This window comes from Podarcis bocagei, assembly GCF_964188305.1.
Source record: "Podarcis bocagei genome assembly, chromosome: 7".
In the NCBI taxonomy this organism is placed as follows: domain Eukaryota; kingdom Metazoa; phylum Chordata; class Lepidosauria; order Squamata; family Lacertidae; genus Podarcis; species Podarcis bocagei.
In genome coordinates this window covers 85,527,604-85,548,646 of record NC_138132.1, presented here as the reverse complement: position 1 = coordinate 85,548,646, position 21,043 = coordinate 85,527,604, and positions in this window count along the sequence as shown.

Below are 21,043 nucleotides of genomic sequence, written 5' to 3'. Positions count from 1 at the left end.
TTCCACCGAAAAACCTTTCAGGGGATCGTTTGCAACAGTTTGGGACCATTTTTGAGTGAACTGCAGAACGTCAGATTTTTAGCAGAAATTGTGACCGCGCGGCTTAGGGATTTTTTCAAAAAAAGTTGTTCAGACGTCGAGGGCTAATTCTGTTTCCAATTATAAAAACCCTTCTGTTTCCACCAAAAAACCTTTCAGGGGATCACTTGCAACACTTTGCCAACATTTTTGAGGGAATTGCAGAACGTCAGATTTTTAGCAGAAATTGTGACCGCGCGGCTTAGGGATTTTTTCAAAAAAAGTTGTTCAGACGTCGAGGGCTAATTCTGTTTCCGATGATAAAAACCCATCTGTTTCCACCGAAAAACATTTCAGGGGATCACTTGCAACAGTTTGCCAACATTTTTGAGTGAATTGCAGAACGTCAGATTTTTAGCAGAAATTGTGACCGCGCGGCTTAGGGATTTTTTCAAAAAAAGTTGTCCAGACCTCGAGGGCTAATTCTGTTTCCGATGATAAAAACCCATCTGTTTCCACAGAAAAACCTTTCAGGGGATCATTTGCAACAGTTTGGGACCATTTTTGAGTGAACTGCAGAACGTCAGATTTTTAGCAGAAATTGTGACAGCGCAGTTTAGGGATTTTTTCAAAAAAAGTTGTTCAGACGTCGAGGACTCATTCTGTTTCCGATGATAAAAACCCATCTGTTTCCACCGAAAAACATTTCAGGGGATCACTTGCAACACTTTGCCAACATTTTTGAGGGAATTGCAGAACGTCAGATTTTTAGCAGAAATTGTGACCGCGCGGCTTAGGGATTTTTTCAAAAAAAGTTGTTCAGACCTCGAGGGCTAATTCTGTTTCCGATGATAAAAACCCATCTGTTTCCACGGAAAAACCTTTCAGGGGATCGTTTGCAACAGTTTGGGACCATTTTTGAGTGAACTGCAGAACGTCAGATTTTTAGCAGAAATTGTGACCGCGCGGCTTAGGGATTTTTTCCAAAAAAAGTTGTCCAGACGTCGAGGGCTAATTCTGTTTCCGATGATAAAAACCCATCTGTTTCCACCGAAAAACATTTCAGGGGATCACTTGCAACAGTTTGCCAACATTTTTGAGTGAATTGCAGAACGTCAGATTTTTAGCAGAAATTGTGACCGCGCGGCTTAGGGATTTTTTCAAAAAAAGTTGTTCAGACGTCGAGGGCTAATTCTGTTTCCGATTATAAAAACCCTTCTGTTTCCACCAAAAAACCTTTCAGGGATCGTTTGCAACAGTTTGCCAACATTTTTGAGTGAATTGCAGAACGTCAGATTTTTAGCAGAAATTGTGACCGCGCGGCTTAGGGATTTTTTCAAAAAAAGTTGTTCAGACCTCGAGGGCTAATTCTGTTTCCGATGATAAAAACCCATCTGTTTCCACCGAAAAACCTTTCAGGGGATCGTTTGCAACAGTTTGGGACCATTTTTGAGTGAACTGCAGAACGTCAGATTTTTAGCAGAAATTGTGACCGCGCGGCTTAGGGATTTTTTCAAAAAAAGTTGTTCAGACGTCGAGGGCTAATTCTGTTTCCAATTATAAAAACCCTTCTGTTTCCACCAAAAAACCTTTCAGGGGATCACTTGCAACACTTTGCCAACATTTTTGAGGGAATTGCAGAACGTCAGATTTTTAGCAGAAATTGTGACCGCGCGGCTTAGGGATTTTTTCAAAAAAAGTTGTTCAGACGTCGAGGGCTAATTCTGTTTCCGATGATAAAAACCCATCTGTTTCCACCGAAAAACATTTCAGGGGATCACTTGCAACAGTTTGCCAACATTTTTGAGTGAATTGCAGAACGTCAGATTTTTAGCAGAAATTGTGACCGCGCGGCTTAGGGATTTTTTCAAAAAAAGTTGTCCAGACCTCGAGGGCTAATTCTGTTTCCGATGATAAAAACCCATCTGTTTCCACAGAAAAACCTTTCAGGGGATCATTTGCAACAGTTTGGGACCATTTTTGAGTGAACTGCAGAACGTCAGATTTTTAGCAGAAATTGTGACAGCGCAGTTTAGGGATTTTTTCAAAAAAAGTTGTTCAGACGTCGAGGACTCATTCTGTTTCCGATGATAAAAACCCATCTGTTTCCACCGAAAAACATTTCAGGGGATCACTTGCAACACTTTGCCAACATTTTTGAGGGAATTGCAGAACGTCAGATTTTTAGCAGAAATTGTGACCGCGCGGCTTAGGGATTTTTTCAAAAAAAGTTGTTCAGACCTCGAGGGCTAATTCTGTTTCCGATGATAAAAACCCATCTGTTTCCACCGAAAAACCTTTCAGGGGATCGTTTGCAACAGTTTGGGACCATTTTTGAGTGAACTGCAGAACGTCAGATTTTTAGCAGAAATTGTGACCGCGCGGCTTAGGGATTTTTTCAAAAAAAGTTGTCCAGACGTCGAGGGCTAATTCTGTTTCCGATGATAAAAACCCATCTGTTTCCACCGAAAAACATTTCAGGGGATCACTTGCAACAGTTTGCCAACATTTTTGAGTGAATTGCAGAACGTCAGATTTTTAGCAGAAATTGTGACCGCGCGGCTTAGGGATTTTTTCAAAAAAAGTTGTTCAGACGTCGAGGGCTAATTCTGTTTCCGATTATAAAAACCCTTCTGTTTCCACCAAAAAACCTTTCAGGGATCGTTTGCAACAGTTTGCCAACATTTTTGAGTGAATTGCAGAACGTCAGATTTTTAGCAGAAATTGTGACCGCGCGGCTTAGGGATTTTTTCAAAAAAAGTTGTTCAGACCTCGAGGGCTAATTCTGTTTCCGATGATAAAAACCCATCTGTTTCCACCGAAAAACCTTTCAGGGGATCGTTTGCAACAGTTTGGGACCATTTTTGAGTGAACTGCAGAACGTCAGATTTTTAGCAGAAATTGTGACCGCGCGGCTTAGGGATTTTTTCAAAAAAAGTTGTTCAGACGTCGAGGGCTAATTCTGTTTCCAATTATAAAAACCCTTCTGTTTCCACCAAAAAACCTTTCAGGGGATCACTTGCAACACTTTGCCAACATTTTTGAGGGAATTGCAGAACGTCAGATTTTTAGCAGAAATTGTGACCGCGCGGCTTAGGGATTTTTTCAAAAAAAGTTGTTCAGACGTCGAGGGCTAATTCTGTTTCCGATGATAAAAACCCATCTGTTTCCACCGAAAAACATTTCAGGGGATCACTTGCAACAGTTTGCCAACATTTTTGAGTGAATTGCAGAACGTCAGATTTTTAGCAGAAATTGTGACCGCGCGGCTTAGGGATTTTTTCAAAAAAAGTTGTCCAGACCTCGAGGGCTAATTCTGTTTCCGATGATAAAAACCCATCTGTTTCCACAGAAAAACCTTTCAGGGGATCATTTGCAACAGTTTGGGACCATTTTTGAGTGAACTGCAGAACGTCAGATTTTTAGCAGAAATTGTGACAGCGCAGTTTAGGGATTTTTTCAAAAAAAGTTGTTCAGACGTCGAGGACTCATTCTGTTTCCGATGATAAAAACCCATCTGTTTCCACCGAAAAACATTTCAGGGGATCACTTGCAACACTTTGCCAACATTTTTGAGGGAATTGCAGAACGTCAGATTTTTAGCAGAAATTGTGACCGCGCGGCTTAGGGATTTTTTCAAAAAAAGTTGTTCAGACCTCGAGGGCTAATTCTGTTTCCGATGATAAAAACCCATCTGTTTCCACCGAAAAACCTTTCAGGGGATCGTTTGCAACAGTTTGGGACCATTTTTGAGTGAACTGCAGAACGTCAGATTTTTAGCAGAAATTGTGACCGCGCGGCTTAGGGATTTTTTCAAAAAAAGTTGTCCAGACGTCGAGGGCTAATTCTGTTTCCGATGATAAAAACCCATCTGTTTCCACCGAAAAACATTTCAGGGGATCACTTGCAACAGTTTGCCAACATTTTTGAGTGAATTGCAGAACGTCAGATTTTTAGCAGAAATTGTGACCGCGCGGCTTAGGGATTTTTTCAAAAAAAGTTGTTCAGACGTCGAGGGCTAATTCTGTTTCCGATTATAAAAACCCTTCTGTTTCCACCAAAAAACCTTTCAGGGGATCGTTTGCAACAGTTTGCCAACATTTTTGAGTGAATTGCAGAACGTCAGATTTTTAGCAGAAATTGTGACCGCGCGGCTTAGGGATTTTTTCAAAAAAAGTTGTTCAGACGTCGAGGGCTAATTCTGTTTCCGATGATAAAAACCCATCTGTTTCCACCGAAAAACCTTTAAGGGGATCGTTTGCAACAGTTTGGCACCATTTTTGAGTGAATTGCAGAACGTTAGATTTTTAGCAGAAATTGTGACCGCGCGGCTTAGGGATTTTTTCAAAAAAAGTTGTTCAGACGTCGAGGGCTAATTCTGTTTCCGATGATAAAAACCCATCTGTTTCCACCGAAAAACATTTCGGGGGATCACTTGCAACGGTTTGCCAACATTTTTAAGTGAATTGCAGAACTTCAGATTTTTAGCAGAAATTGTGACCGCGCGGCTTAGGGATTTTTTCAAAAAAAGTTGTTCAGACGTCGAGGGCTAATTCTGTTTCCGATGATAAAAACCCATCTGTTTCCACAGAAAAACCTTTCAGGGGATCATTTGCAACAGTTTGGGACCATTTTTGAGTGAACTGCAGAACGTCAGATTTTTAGCAGAAATTGTGACCGCGCGGCTTAGGGATTTTTTCAAAAAAAGTTGTTCAGACGTCGAGGGCTAATTCTGTTTCCGATTATAAAAACCCTTCTGTTTCCACCAAAAAACCTTTCAGGGGATCGTTTGCAACAGTTTGCCAACATTTTTGAGTGAATTGCAGAACGTCAGATTTTTAGCAGAAATTGTGACCGCGCGGCTTAGGGATTTTTTCAAAAAAAGTTGTTCAGACGTCGAGGGCTAATTCTGTTTCCGATGATAAAAACCCATCTGTTTCCACCGAAAAACCTTTAAGGGGATCGTTTGCAACAGTTTGGCACCATTTTTGAGTGAATTGCAGAACGTCAGATTTTTAGCAGAAATTGTGACCGCGCGGCTTAGGGATTTTTTCAAAAAAAGTTGTTCAGACGACATGGGCTAATTCTGTTTCCAATGATAAAAACCAATCTGTTTCCACCGAAAAACATTTCAGGGGATCACTTGCAACAGTTTGCCAACATTTTTGAGTGAATTGCAGAACGTCAGATTTTTAGCAGAAATTGTGACCGCGCGGCTTAGGGATTTTTTCAAAAAAGTTGTCCAGACCTCGAGGGCTAATTCTGTTTCCGATGATAAAAACCCATCTGTTTCCACAGAAAAACCTTTCAGGGGATCATTTGCAACAGTTTGGGACCATTTTTGAGTGAACTGCAGAACGTCAGATTTTTAGCAGAAATTGTGACAGCGCAGTTTAGGGATTTTTTCAAAAAAAGTTGTTCAGACGTCGAGGGCTCATTCTGTTTCCGATGATAAAAACCCATCTGTTTCCACCGAAAAACATTTCAGGGGATCACTTGCAACACTTTGCCAACATTTTTGAGGGAATTGCAGAACGTCAGATTTTTAGCAGAAATTGTGACCGCGCGGCTTAGGGATTTTTTCAAAAAAAGTTGTTCAGACCTCGAGGGCTAATTCTGTTTCCGATGATAAAAACCCATCTGTTTCCACCGAAAAACCTTTCAGGGGATCGTTTGCAACAGTTTGGGACCATTTTTGAGTGAACTGCAGAACGTCAGATTTTTAGCAGAAATTGTGACCGCGCGGCTTAGGGATTTTTTCAAAAAAAGTTGTCCAGACGTCGAGGGCTAATTCTGTTTCCGATGATAAAAACCCATCTGTTTCCACCGAAAAACATTTCAGGGGATCACTTGCAACAGTTTGCCAACATTTTTGAGTGAATTGCAGAACGTCAGATTTTTAGCAGAAATTGTGACCGCGCGGCTTAGGGATTTTTTCAAAAAAAGTTGTTCAGACGTCGAGGGATAATTCTGTTTCCAATGATAAAAACCCATCTGTTTCCACCGAAAAACATTTCAGGGGATCACTTGCAACAGTTTGCCAACATTTTTGAGTGAATTGCAGAACGTCAGATTTTTAGCAGAAATTGTGACCGCGCGGCTTAGGGATTTTTTCAAAAAAAGTTGTTCAGACGTCGAGGGCTAATTCTGTTTCCGATTATAAAAACCCTTCTGTTTCCACCAAAAAACCTTTCAGGGGATCGTTTGCAACAGTTTGCCAACATTTTTGAGTGAATTGCAGAACGTCAGATTTTTAGCAGAAATTGTGACCGCGCGGCTTAGGGATTTTTTCAAAAAAAGTTGTTCAGACGTCGAGGGCTAATTCTGTTTCCGATGATAAAAACCCATCTGTTTCCACCGAAAAACCTTTAAGGGGATCGTTTGCAACAGTTTGGCACCATTTTTGAGTGAATTGCAGAACGTCAGATTTTTAGCAGAAATTGTGACCGCGCGGCTTAGGGATTTTTTCAAAAAAAGTTGTTCAGACGACATGGGCTAATTCTGTTTCCAATGATAAAAACCAATCTGTTTCCACCGAAAAACATTTCAGGGGATCACTTGCAACAGTTTGCCAACATTTTTGAGTGAATTGCAGAACGTCAGATTTTTAGCAGAAATTGTGACCGCGCGGCTTAGGGATTTTTTCAAAAAAAACTTGTTCAGACGTCGAGGGCTAATTCTGTTTCCGATTATAAAAACCCATCTGTTTCCACCGAAAAACATTTCAGGGGATCACTTGCAACACTTTGCCAACATTTTTGAGGAAATTGCAGAACGTCAGATTTTTAGCAGAAATTGTGACCGCGCGGCTTAGGGATTTTTTCCAAAAAAGTTGTTCAGACCTCGAGGGCTAATTCTGTTTCCGATGATAAAAACCCATCTGTTTCCACCGAAAAACCTTTCAGGGGATCGTTTGCAACAGTTTGGGACCATTTTTGAGTGAACTGCAGAAAGTCAGATTTTTAGCAGAAATTGTGACCGCGCGGCTTAGGGATTTTTTCAAAAAAAGTTGTCCAGACGTCGAGGGCTAATTCTGTTTCCGATGATAAAAAACCCATCTGTTTCCACCGAAAAACATTTCAGGGGATCACTTGCAACAGTTTGCCAACATTTTTGAGTGAATTGCAGAACGTCAGATTTTTAGCAGAAATTGTGACCGCGCGGCTTAGGGATTTTTTCAAAAAAAGTTGTTCAGACCTCGAGGGCTAATTCTGTTTCCGATGATAAAAACCCATCTGTTTCCACCGAAAAACCTTTCAGGGGATCGTTTGCAACAGTTTGGGACCATTTTTGAGTGAACTGCAGAACGTCAGATTTTTAGCAGAAATTGTGACCGCGCGGCTTAGGGATTTTTTCAAAAAAAGTTGTCCAGACGTCGAGGGCTAATTCTGTTTCCGATGATAAAAACCCATCTGTTTCCACCGAAAAACATTTCAGGGGATCACTTGCAACAGTTTGCCAACATTTTTGAGTGAATTGCAGAACGTCAGATTTTTAGCAGAAATTGTGACCGCGCGGCTTAGGGATTTTTTCAAAAAAAGTTGTTCAGACGTCGAGGGCTAATTCTGTTTCCGATGATAAAAACCCATCTGTTTCCACCGAAAAACATTTCAGGGGATCACTTGCAACAGTTTGCCAACATTTTTGAGTGAATTGCAGAACGTCAGATTTTTAGCAGAAATTGTGACCGCGCGGCTTAGGGATTTTTTCAAAAAAAGTTGTTCAGACCTCGAGGGCTAATTCTGTTTCCGATGATAAAAACCCATCTGTTTCCACGGAAAAACCTTTCAGGGGATCGTTTGCAACAGTTTGGGACCATTTTTGAGTGAACTGCAGAACGTCAGATTTTTAGCAGAAATTGTGACCGCGCGGCTTAGGGATTTTTTCAAAAAAAGTTGTTCAGACCTCGAGGGCTAATTCTGTTTCCGATGATAAAAACCCATCTGTTTCCACCGAAAAACCTTTCAGGGGATCGTTTGCAACAGTTTGGGACCATTTTTGAGTGAACTGCAGAACGTCAGATTTTTAGCAGAAATTGTGACCGCGCGGCTTAGGGATTTTTTCAAAAAAAGTTGTTCAGACGTCGAGGGCTAATTCTGTTTCCGATTATAAAAACCCTTCTGTTTCCACCAAAAAACCTTTCAGGGATCGTTTGCAACAGTTTGCCAACATTTTTGAGTGAATTGCAGAACGTCAGATTTTTAGCAGAAATTGTGACCGCGCGGCTTAGGGATTTTTTCAAAAAAAGTTGTTCAGACCTCGAGGGCTAATTCTGTTTCCGATGATAAAAACCCATCTGTTTCCACCGAAAAACCTTTCAGGGGATCGTTTGCAACAGTTTGGGACCATTTTTGAGTGAACTGCAGAACGTCAGATTTTTAGCAGAAATTGTGACCGCGCGGCTTAGGGATTTTTTCAAAAAAAGTTGTTCAGACGTCGAGGGCTAATTCTGTTTCCGATGATAAAAACCCATCTGTTTCCACCGAAAAACATTTCAGGGGATCACTTGCAACAGTTTGCCAACATTTTTGAGTGAATTGCAGAACGTCAGATTTTTAGCAGAAATTGTGACCGCGCGGCTTAGGGATTTTTTCAAAAAAAGTTGTTCAGACGTCGAGGGCTAATTCTGTTTCCGATTATAAAAACCCTTCTGTTTCCACCAAAAAACCTTTCAGGGATCGTTTGCAACAGTTTGCCAACATTTTTGAGTGAATTGCAGAACGTCAGATTTTTAGCAGAAATTGTGACCGCGCGGCTTAGGGATTTTTTCAAAAAAAGTTGTTCAGACCTCGAGGGCTAATTCTGTTTCCGATGATAAAAACCCATCTGTTTCCACCGAAAAACCTTTCAGGGGATCGTTTGCAACAGTTTGGGACCATTTTTGAGTGAACTGCAGAACGTCAGATTTTTAGCAGAAATTGTGACCGCGCGGCTTAGGGATTTTTTCAAAAAAAGTTGTTCAGACGTCGAGGGCTAATTCTGTTTCCAATTATAAAAACCCTTCTGTTTCCACCAAAAAACCTTTCAGGGGATCACTTGCAACACTTTGCCAACATTTTTGAGGGAATTGCAGAACGTCAGATTTTTAGCAGAAATTGTGACCGCGCGGCTTAGGGATTTTTTCAAAAAAAGTTGTTCAGACGTCGAGGGCTAATTCTGTTTCCGATGATAAAAACCCATCTGTTTCCACCGAAAAACATTTCAGGGGATCACTTGCAACAGTTTGCCAACATTTTTGAGTGAATTGCAGAACGTCAGATTTTTAGCAGAAATTGTGACCGCGCGGCTTAGGGATTTTTTCAAAAAAAGTTGTCCAGACCTCGAGGGCTAATTCTGTTTCCGATGATAAAAACCCATCTGTTTCCACAGAAAAACCTTTCAGGGGATCATTTGCAACAGTTTGGGACCATTTTTGAGTGAACTGCAGAACGTCAGATTTTTAGCAGAAATTGTGACAGCGCAGTTTAGGGATTTTTTCAAAAAAAGTTGTTCAGACGTCGAGGACTCATTCTGTTTCCGATGATAAAAACCCATCTGTTTCCACCGAAAAACATTTCAGGGGATCACTTGCAACACTTTGCCAACATTTTTGAGGGAATTGCAGAACGTCAGATTTTTAGCAGAAATTGTGACCGCGCGGCTTAGGGATTTTTTCAAAAAAAGTTGTTCAGACCTAGAGGGCTAATTCTGTTTCCGATGATAAAAACCCATCTGTTTCCACCGAAAAACCTTTCAGGGGATCGTTTGCAACAGTTTGGGACCATTTTTGAGTGAACTGCAGAACGTCAGATTTTTAGCAGAAATTGTGACCGCGCGGCTTAGGGATTTTTTCAAAAAAAGTTGTCCAGACGTCGAGGGCTAATTCTGTTTCCGATGATAAAAAACCCATCTGTTTCCACCGAAAAACATTTCAGGGGATCACTTGCAACAGTTTGCCAACATTTTTGAGTGAATTGCAGAACGTCAGATTTTTAGCAGAAATTGTGACCGCGCGGCTTAGGGATTTTTTCAAAAAAAGTTGTTCAGACGTCGAGGGCTAATTCTGTTTCCGATTATAAAAACCCTTCTGTTTCCACCAAAAAACCTTTCAGGGGATCGTTTGCAACAGTTTGCCAACATTTTTGAGTGAATTGCAGAACGTCAGATTTTTAGCAGAAATTGTGACCGCGCGGCTTAGGGATTTTTTCAAAAAAAGTTGTTCAGACGTCGAGGGCTAATTCTGTTTCCGATGATAAAAACCCATCTGTTTCCACCGAAAAACCTTTAAGGGGATCGTTTGCAACAGTTTGGCACCATTTTTGAGTGAATTGCAGAACGTTAGATTTTTAGCAGAAATTGTGACCGCGCGGCTTAGGGATTTTTTCAAAAAAAGTTGTTCAGACGTCGAGGGCTAATTCTGTTTCCGATGATAAAAACCCATCTGTTTCCACCGAAAAACATTTCGGGGGATCACTTGCAACGGTTTGCCAACATTTTTAAGTGAATTGCAGAACTTCAGATTTTTAGCAGAAATTGTGACCGCGCGGCTTAGGGATTTTTTCAAAAAAAGTTGTTCAGACGTCGAGGGCTAATTCTGTTTCCGATGATAAAAACCCATCTGTTTCCACAGAAAAACCTTTCAGGGGATCATTTGCAACAGTTTGGGACCATTTTTGAGTGAACTGCAGAACGTCAGATTTTTAGCAGAAATTGTGACCGCGCGGCTTAGGGATTTTTTCAAAAAAAGTTGTTCAGACGTCGAGGGCTAATTCTGTTTCCGATGATAAAAACCCATCTGTTTCCACCGAAAAACATTTCAGGGGATCACTTGCAACAGTTTGGCAACATTTTTGAGTGAATTGCAGAACGTCAGATTTTTAGCAGAAATTGTGACCGCGCGGCTTAGGGATTTTTTCAAAAAAAGTTGTTCAGACGACATGGGCTAATTCTGTTTCCAATGATAAAAACCCATCTGTTTCCACCGAAAAACATTTCAGGGGATCACTTGCAACAGTTTGCCAACATTTTTGAGTGAATTGCAGAACGTCAGATTTTTAGCAGAAATTGTGACCGCGCGGCTTAGGGATTTTTTCAAAAAAAAGTTGTTCAGACGTCGAGGGCTAATTCTGTTTCCGATTATAAAAACCCATCTGTTTCCACCGAAAAACATTTCAGGGGATCACTTGCAACACTTTGCCAACATTTTTGAGGAAATTGCAGAACGTCAGATTTTTAGCAGAAATTGTGACCGCGCGGCTTAGGGATTTTTTCAAAAAAAGTTGTTCAGACCTCGAGGGCTAATTCTGTTTCCGATGATAAAAACCCATCTGTTTCCACCGAAAAACCTTTCAGGGGATCGTTTGCAACAGTTTGGGACCATTTTTGAGTGAACTGCAGAACGTCAGATTTTTAGCAGAAATTGTGACCGCGCGGCGTAGGGATTTTTTCAAAAAAAGTTGTCCAGACGTCGAGGGCTAATTCTGTTTCCGATGATAAAAACCCATCTGTTTCCACCGAAAAACATTTCAGGGGATCACTTGCAACAGTTTGCCAACATTTTTGAGTGAATTGCAGAACGTCAGATTTTTAGCAGAAATTGTGACCGCGCGGCTTAGGGATTTTTTCAAAAAAAGTTGTTCAGACCTCGAGGGCTAATTCTGTTTCCGATGATAAAAACCCATCTGTTTCCACCGAAAAACCTTTCAGGGGATCGTTTGCAACAGTTTGGGACCATTTTTGAGTGAACTGCAGAACGTCAGATTTTTAGCAGAAATTGTGACCGCGCGGCTTAGGGATTTTTTCAAAAAAAGTTGTTCAGACGTCGAGGGCTAATTCTGTTTCCGATTATAAAAACCCATCTGTTTCCACCAAAAAACCTTTCAGGGGATCACTTGCAACACTTTGCCAACATTTTTGAGGGAATTGCAGAACGTCAGATTTTTAGCAGAAATTGTGACCGCGCGGCTTAGGGATTTTTTCAAAAAAAGTTGTTCAGACGTCGAGGGCTAATTCTGTTTCCGATGATAAAAACCCATCTGTTTCCACCGAAAAACATTTCAGGGGATCACTTGCAACAGTTTGCCAACATTTTTGAGTGAATTGCAGAACGTCAGATTTTTAGCAGAAATTGTGACCGCGCGGCTTAGGGATTTTTTCAAAAAAAGTTGTCCAGACCTCGAGGGCTAATTCTGTTTCCGATGATAAAAACCCATCTGTTTCCACAGAAAAACCTTTCAGGGGATCATTTGCAACAGTTTGGGACCATTTTTGAGTGAACTGCAGAACGTCAGATTTTTAGCAGAAATTGTGACAGCGCAGTTTAGGGATTTTTTCAAAAAAAGTTGTTCAGACGTCGAGGGCTCATTCTGTTTCCGATGATAAAAACCCATCTGTTTCCACCGAAAAACATTTCAGGGGATCACTTGCAACACTTTGCCAACATTTTTGAGGGAATTGCAGAACGTCAGATTTTTAGCAGAAATTGTGACCGCGCGGCTTAGGGATTTTTTCAAAAAAAGTTGTTCAGACCTCGAGGGCTAATTCTGTTTCCGATGATAAAAACCCATCTGTTTCCACCGAAAAACCTTTCAGGGGATCGTTTGCAACAGTTTGGGACCATTTTTGAGTGAACTGCAGAACGTCAGATTTTTAGCAGAAATTGTGACCGCGCGGCTTAGGGATTTTTTCAAAAAAAGTTGTCCAGACGTCGAGGGCTAATTCTGTTTCCGATGATAAAAACCCATCTGTTTCCACCGAAAAACATTTCAGGGGATCACTTGCAACAGTTTGCCAACATTTTTGAGTGAATTGCAGAACGTCAGATTTTTAGCAGAAATTGTGACCGCGCGGCTTAGGGATTTTTTCAAAAAAAGTTGTTCAGACGTCGAGGGCTAATTCTGTTTCCGATTATAAAAACCCTTCTGTTTCCACCAAAAAACCTTTCAGGGGATCGTTTGCAACAGTTTGCCAACATTTTTGAGTGAATTGCAGAACGTCAGATTTTTAGCAGAAATTGTGACCGCGCGGCTTAGGGATTTTTTCAAAAAAAGTTGTTCAGACGTCGAGGGCTAATTCTGTTTCCGATGATAAAAACCCATCTGTTTCCACCGAAAAACATTTCAGGGGATCACTTGCAACAGTTTGCGAACATTTTTGAGTGAATTGCAGAACGTCAGATTTTTAGCAGAAATTGTGACCGCGCGGCTTAGGGATTTTTTCAAAAAAAGTTGTCCAGACGTCGAGGGCTAATTCTGTTTCCGATGATAAAAACCCATCTGTTTCCACAGAAAAACCTTTCAGGGGATCATTTGCAACAGTTTGGGACCATTTTTGAGTGAACTGCAGAACGTCAGATTTTTAGCAGAAATTGTGACCGCGCGGTTTAGGGATTTTTTCAAAAAAAGTTGCTCAGACGTCGAGGGCTCATTCTGTTTCCGATGATAAAAACCCATCTGTTTCCACCGAAAAACATTTCAGGGGATCACTTGCAACACTTTGCCAACATTTTTGAGGGAATTGCAGAACGTCAGATTTTTAGCAGAAATTGTGACCGCGCGGCTTAGGGATTTTTTCAAAAAAAGTTGTTCAGACCTCGAGGGCTAATTCTGTTTCCGATGATAAAAACCCATCTGTTTCCACCGAAAAACCTTTCAGGGGATCGTTTGCAACAGTTTGGGACCATTTTTGAGTGAACTGCAGAACGTCAGATTTTTAGCAGAAATTGTGACCGCGCGGCTTAGGGATTTTTTCAAAAAAAGTTGTCCAGACGTCGAGGGCTAATTCTGTTTCCGATGATAAAAACCCATCTGTTTCCACCGAAAAACATTTCAGGGGATCACTTGCAACAGTTTGCCAACATTTTTGAGTGAATTGCAGAACGTCAGATTTTTAGCAGAAATTGTGACCGCGCGGCTTAGGGATTTTTTCAAAAAAAGTTGTTCAGACGTCGAGGGCTAATTCTGTTTCCGATTATAAAAACCCTTCTGTTTCCACCAAAAAACCTTTCAGGGGATCGTTTGCAACAGTTTGCCAACATTTTTGAGTGAATTGCAGAACGTCAGATTTTTAGCAGAAATTGTGACCGCGCGGCTTAGGGATTTTTTCAAAAAAAGTTGTTCAGACGTCGAGGGCTAATTCTGTTTCCGATGATAAAAACCCATCTGTTTCCACCGAAAAACCTTTCAGGGGATCACTTGCAACATATTGCCAACATTTTTGAGTGAATTGCAGAACGTCAGATTTTTAGCAGAAATTGTGACCGCGCGGCTTAGGGATTTTTTCAAAAAAAGTTGTCCAGACGTCGAGGGCTCATTCTGTTTCCGATGATAAAAACCCATCTGTTTCCACCAAAAAACATTTCAGGGGATCACTTGCAACACTTTGCCAACATTTTTGAGGGAATTGCAGAACGTCAGATTTTTAGCAGAAATTGTGACCGCGCGGCTTAGGGATTTTTTCAAAAAAAGTTGTTCAGACCTCGAGGGCTAATTCTGTTTCCGATGATAAAAACCCATCTGTTTCCACCGAAAAACATTTCAGGGGATCACTTGCAACACTTTGCCAACATTTTTGAGGAAATTGCAGAACGTCAGATTTTTAGCAGAAATTGTGACCGCGCGGCTTAGGGATTTTTTCCAAAAAAGTTGTTCAGACCTCGAGGGCTAATTCTGTTTCCGATGATAAAAACCCATCTGTTTCCACCGAAAAACCTTTCAGGGGATCGTTTGCAACAGTTTGGGACCATTTTTGAGTGAACTGCAGAACGTCAGATTTTTAGCAGAAATTGTGACCGCGCGGCTTAGGGATTTTTTCAAAAAAAGTTGTCCAGACGTCGAGGGCTAATTCTGTTTCCGATGATAAAAACCCATCTGTTTCCACCGAAAAACATTTCAGGGGATCACTTGCAACAGTTTGCCAACATTTTTGAGTGAATTGCAGAACGTCAGATTTTTAGCAGAAATTGTGACCGCGCGGCTTAGGGATTTTTTCAAAAAAAGTTGTTCAGACGTCGAGGGCTAATTCTGTTTCCGATGATAAAAACCCATCTGTTTCCACCGAAAAACATTTCAGGGGATCACTTGCAACAGTTTGCCAACATTTTTGAGTGAATTGCAGAACGTCAGATTTTTAGCAGAAATTGTGACCGCGCGGCTTAGGGATTTTTTCAAAAAAAGTTGTTCAGACCTCGAGGGCTAATTCTGTTTCCGATGATAAAAACCCATCTGTTTCCACGGAAAAACCTTTCAGGGGATCGTTTGCAACAGTTTGGGACCATTTTTGAGTGAACTGCAGAACGTCAGATTTTTAGCAGAAATTGTGACCGCGCGGCTTAGGGATTTTTTCCAAAAAAAGTTGTCCAGACGTCGAGGGCTAATTCTGTTTCCGATGATAAAAACCCATCTGTTTCCACCGAAAAACATTTCAGGGGATCACTTGCAACAGTTTGCCAACATTTTTGAGTGAATTGCAGAACGTCAGATTTTTAGCAGAAATTGTGACCGCGCGGCTTAGGGATTTTTTCAAAAAAAGTTGTTCAGACGTCGAGGGCTAATTCTGTTTCCGATTATAAAAACCCTTCTGTTTCCACCAAAAAACCTTTCAGGGATCGTTTGCAACAGTTTGCCAACATTTTTGAGTGAATTGCAGAACGTCAGATTTTTAGCAGAAATTGTGACCGCGCGGCTTAGGGATTTTTTCAAAAAAAGTTGTTCAGACCTCGAGGGCTAATTCTGTTTCCGATGATAAAAACCCATCTGTTTCCACCGAAAAACCTTTCAGGGGATCGTTTGCAACAGTTTGGGACCATTTTTGAGTGAACTGCAGAACGTCAGATTTTTAGCAGAAATTGTGACCGCGCGGCTTAGGGATTTTTTCAAAAAAAGTTGTTCAGACGTCGAGGGCTAATTCTGTTTCCAATTATAAAAACCCTTCTGTTTCCACCAAAAAACCTTTCAGGGGATCACTTGCAACACTTTGCCAACATTTTTGAGGGAATTGCAGAACGTCAGATTTTTAGCAGAAATTGTGACCGCGCGGCTTAGGGATTTTTTCAAAAAAAGTTGTTCAGACGTCGAGGGCTAATTCTGTTTCCGATGATAAAAACCCATCTGTTTCCACCGAAAAACATTTCAGGGGATCACTTGCAACAGTTTGCCAACATTTTTGAGTGAATTGCAGAACGTCAGATTTTTAGCAGAAATTGTGACCGCGCGGCTTAGGGATTTTTTCAAAAAAAGTTGTCCAGACCTCGAGGGCTAATTCTGTTTCCGATGATAAAAACCCATCTGTTTCCACAGAAAAACCTTTCAGGGGATCATTTGCAACAGTTTGGGACCATTTTTGAGTGAACTGCAGAACGTCAGATTTTTAGCAGAAATTGTGACAGCGCAGTTTAGGGATTTTTTCAAAAAAAGTTGTTCAGACGTCGAGGGCTCATTCTGTTTCCGATGATAAAAACCCATCTGTTTCCACCGAAAAACATTTCAGGGGATCACTTGCAACACTTTGCCAACATTTTTGAGGGAATTGCAGAACGTCAGATTTTTAGCAGAAATTGTGACCGCGCGGCTTAGGGATTTTTTCAAAAAAAGTTGTTCAGACCTCGAGGGCTAATTCTGTTTCCGATGATAAAAACCCATCTGTTTCCACCGAAAAACCTTTCAGGGGATCGTTTGCAACAGTTTGGGACCATTTTTGAGTGAACTGCAGAACGTCAGATTTTTAGCAGAAATTGTGACCGCGCGGCTTAGGGATTTTTTCAAAAAAAGTTGTCCAGACGTCGAGGGCTAATTCTGTTTCCGATGATAAAAACCCATCTGTTTCCACCGAAAAACATTTCAGGGGATCACTTGCAACAGTTTGCCAACATTTTTGAGTGAATTGCAGAACGTCAGATTTTTAGCAGAAATTGTGACCGCGCGGCTTAGGGATTTTTTCAAAAAAAGTTGTTCAGACGTCGAGGGCTAATTCTGTTTCCGATTATAAAAACCCTTCTGTTTCCACCAAAAAACCTTTCAGGGGATCGTTTGCAACAGTTTGCCAACATTTTTGAGTGAATTGCAGAACGTCAGATTTTTAGCAGAAATTGTGACCGCGCGGCTTAGGGATTTTTTCAAAAAAAGTTGTTCAGACGTCGAGGGCTAATTCTGTTTCCGATGATAAAAACCCATCTGTTTCCACCGAAAAACCTTTAAGGGGATCGTTTGCAACAGTTTGGCACCATTTTTGAGTGAATTGCAGAACGTTAGATTTTTAGCAGAAATTGTGACCGCGCGGCTTAGGGATTTTTTCAAAAAAAGTTGTTCAGACGTCGAGGGCTAATTCTGTTTCCGATGATAAAAACCCATCTGTTTCCACCGAAAAACATTTCGGGGGATCACTTGCAACGGTTTGCCAACATTTTTAAGTGAATTGCAGAACTTCAGATTTTTAGCAGAAATTGTGACCGCGCGGCTTAGGGATTTTTTCAAAAAAAGTTGTTCAGACGTCGAGGGCTAATTCTGTTTCCGATGATAAAAACCCATCTGTTTCCACAGAAAAACCTTTCAGGGGATCATTTGCAACAGTTTGGGACCATTTTTGAGTGAACTGCAGAACGTCAGATTTTTAGCAGAAATTGTGACCGCGCGGCTTAGGGATTTTTTCAAAAAAAGTTGTTCAGACGTCGAGGGCTAATTCTGTTTCCGATGATAAAAACCCATCTGTTTCCACCGAAAAACATTTCAGGGGATCACTTGCAACAGTTTGGCAACATTTTTGAGTGAATTGCAGAACGTCAGATTTTTAGCAGAAATTGTGACCGCGCGGCTTAGGGATTTTTTCAAAAAAAGTTGTTCAGACGACATGGGCTAATTCTGTTTCCAATGATAAAAACCCATCTGTTTCCACCGAAAAACATTTCAGGGGATCACTTGCAACAGTTTGCCAACATTTTTGAGTGAATTGCAGAACGTCAGATTTTTAGCAGAAATTGTGACCGCGCGGCTTAGGGATTTTTTCAAAAAAAAGTTGTTCAGACGTCGAGGGCTAATTCTGTTTCCGATTATAAAAACCCATCTGTTTCCACCGAAAAACATTTCAGGGGATCACTTGCAACACTTTGCCAACATTTTTGAGGAAATTGCAGAACGTCAGATTTTTAGCAGAAATTGTGACCGCGCGGCTTAGGGATTTTTTCAAAAAAAGTTGTTCAGACCTCGAGGGCTAATTCTGTTTCCGATGATAAAAACCCATCTGTTTCCACCGAAAAACCTTTCAGGGGATCGTTTGCAACAGTTTGGGACCATTTTTGAGTGAACTGCAGAACGTCAGATTTTTAGCAGAAATTGTGACCGCGCGGCGTAGGGATTTTTTCAAAAAAAGTTGTCCAGACGTCGAGGGCTAATTCTGTTTCCGATGATAAAAACCCATCTGTTTCCACCGAAAAACATTTCAGGGGATCACTTGCAACAGTTTGCCAACATTTTTGAGTGAATTGCAGAACGTCAGATTTTTAGCAGAAATTGTGACCGCGCGGCTTAGGGATTTTTTCAAAAAAAGTTGTTCAGACCTCGAGGGCTAATTCTGTTTCCGATGATAAAAACCCATCTGTTTCCACCGAAAAACCTTTCAGGGGATCGTTTGCAACAGTTTGGGACCATTTTTGAGTGAACTGCAGAACGTCAGATTTTTAGCATAAATTGTGACCGCGCGGCTTAGGGATTTTTTCAAAAAAAGTTGTTCAGACGTCGAGGGCTAATTCTGTTTCCGATTATAAAAACCCATCTGTTTCCACCAAAAAACCTTTCAGGGGATCACTTGCAACACTTTGCCAACATTTTTGAGGGAATTGCAGAACGTCAGATTTTTAGCAGAAATTGTGACCGCGCGGCTTAGGGATTTTTTCAAAAAAAGTTGTTCAGACGTCGAGGGCTAATTCTGTTTCCGATGATAAAAACCCATCTGTTTCCACCGAAAAACATTTCAGGGGATCACTTGCAACAGTTTGCCAACATTTTTGAGTGAATTGCAGAACGTCAGATTTTTAGCAGAAATTGTGACCGCGCGGCTTAGGGATTTTTTCAAAAAAAGTTGTTCAGACCTCGAGGGCTAATTCTGTTTCCGATGATAAAAACCCATCTGTTTCCACAGAAAAACCTTTCAGGGGATCGTTTGCAACAGTTTGGGACCATTTTTGAGTGAACTGCAGAACGTCAGATTTTTAGCAGAAATTGTGACCGCGCGGCTTAGGGATTTTTTCAAAAAAAGTTGTCCAGACGTCGAGGGCTAATTCTGTTTCCGATGATAAAAACCCATCTGTTTCCACCGAAAAACATTTCAGGGGATCACTTGCAACAGTTTGCCAACATTTTTGAGTGAATTGCAGAACGTCAGATTTTTAGCAGAAATTGTGACCGCGCGGCTTAGGGATTTTTTCAAAAAAAGTTGTTCAGACGTCGAGGGCTAATTCTGTTTCCGATTATAAAAACCCTTCTGTTTCCACCAAAAAACCTTTCAGGGGATCGTTTGCAACAGTTTGCCAACATTTTTGAGTGAATTGCAGAACGTCAGATTTTTAGCAGAAATTGTGACCGCGCGGCTTAGGGATTTTTTCAAAAAAAGTTGTTCAGACGTCGAGGGCTAATTCTGTTTCCGATGATAAAAACCCATCTGTTTCCACCGAAAAACATTTCAGGGGATCACTTGCAACAGTTTGCGAACATTTTTGAGTGAATTGCAGAACGTCAGATTTTTAGCAGAAATTGTGACCCGCGCGGCTTAGGGATTTTTTCAAAAAAAGTTGTCCAGACGTCGAGGGCTAATTCTGTTTCCGATGATAAAAACCCATCTGTTTCCACAGAAAAACCTTTCAGGGGATCATTTGCAACAGTTTGGGACCATTTTTGAGTGAACTGCAGAACGTCAGATTTTTAGCAGAAATTGTGACCGCGCGGTTTATGGATTTTTTCAAAAAAAGTTGCTCAGACGTCGAGGGCTCATTCTGTTTCCGATGATAAAAACCCATCTGTTTCCACCGAAAAACATTTCAGGGGATCACTTGCAACACTTTGCCAACATTTTTGAGGGAATTGCAGAACGTCAGTTTTTTAGCAGAAATTGTGACCGCGCGGCTTAGGGATTTTTTCAAAAAAAGTTGTTCAGACCTCGAGGGCTAATTCTGTTTCCGATGATAAAAACCCATCTGTTTCCACCGAAAAACCTTTCAGGGGATCGTTTGCAACAGTTTGGGACCATTTTTGAGTGAACTGCAGAACGTCAGATTTTTAGCAGAAATTGTGACCGCGCGGCTTAGGGATTTTTTCAAAAAAAGTTGTCCAGACGTCGAGGGCTAATTCTGTTTCCGATGATAAAAACCCATCTGTTTCCACCGAAAAACATTTCAGGGGATCACTTGCAACAGTTTGCCAACATTTTTGAGTGAATTGCAGAACGTCAGATTTTTAGCAGAAATTGTGACCGCGCGGCTTAGGGATTTTTTCAAAAAAAGTTGTTCAGACGTCGAGGGCTAATTCTGTTTCCGATTATAAAAACCCTTCTGTTTCCACCAAAAAACCTTTCAGGGGATCGTTTGCAACAGTTTGCCAACATTTTTGAGTGAATTGCAGAACGTCAGATTTTTAGCAGAAATTGTGACCGCGCGGCTTAGGGATTTTTTCAAAAAAAGTTGTTCAGACGTCGAGGGCTAATTCTGTTTCCGATGATAAAAACCCATCTGTTTCCACCGAAAAACCTTTCAGGGGATCACTTGCAACATATTGCCAACATTTTTGAGTGAATTGCAGAACGTCAGATTTTTAGCAGAAATTGTGACCGCGCGGCTTAGGGATTTTTTCAAAAAAAGTTGTTCAGACGTCGAGGGCTCATTCTGTTTCCGATGATAAAAACCCATCTGTTTCCACCAAAAAACATTTCAGGGGATCACTTGCAACACTTTGCCAACATTTTTGAGGGAATTGCAGAACGTCAGATTTTTAGCAGAAATTGTGACCGCGCGGCTTAGGGATTTTTTCAAAAAAAGTTGTTCAGACCTCGAGGGCTAATTCTGTTT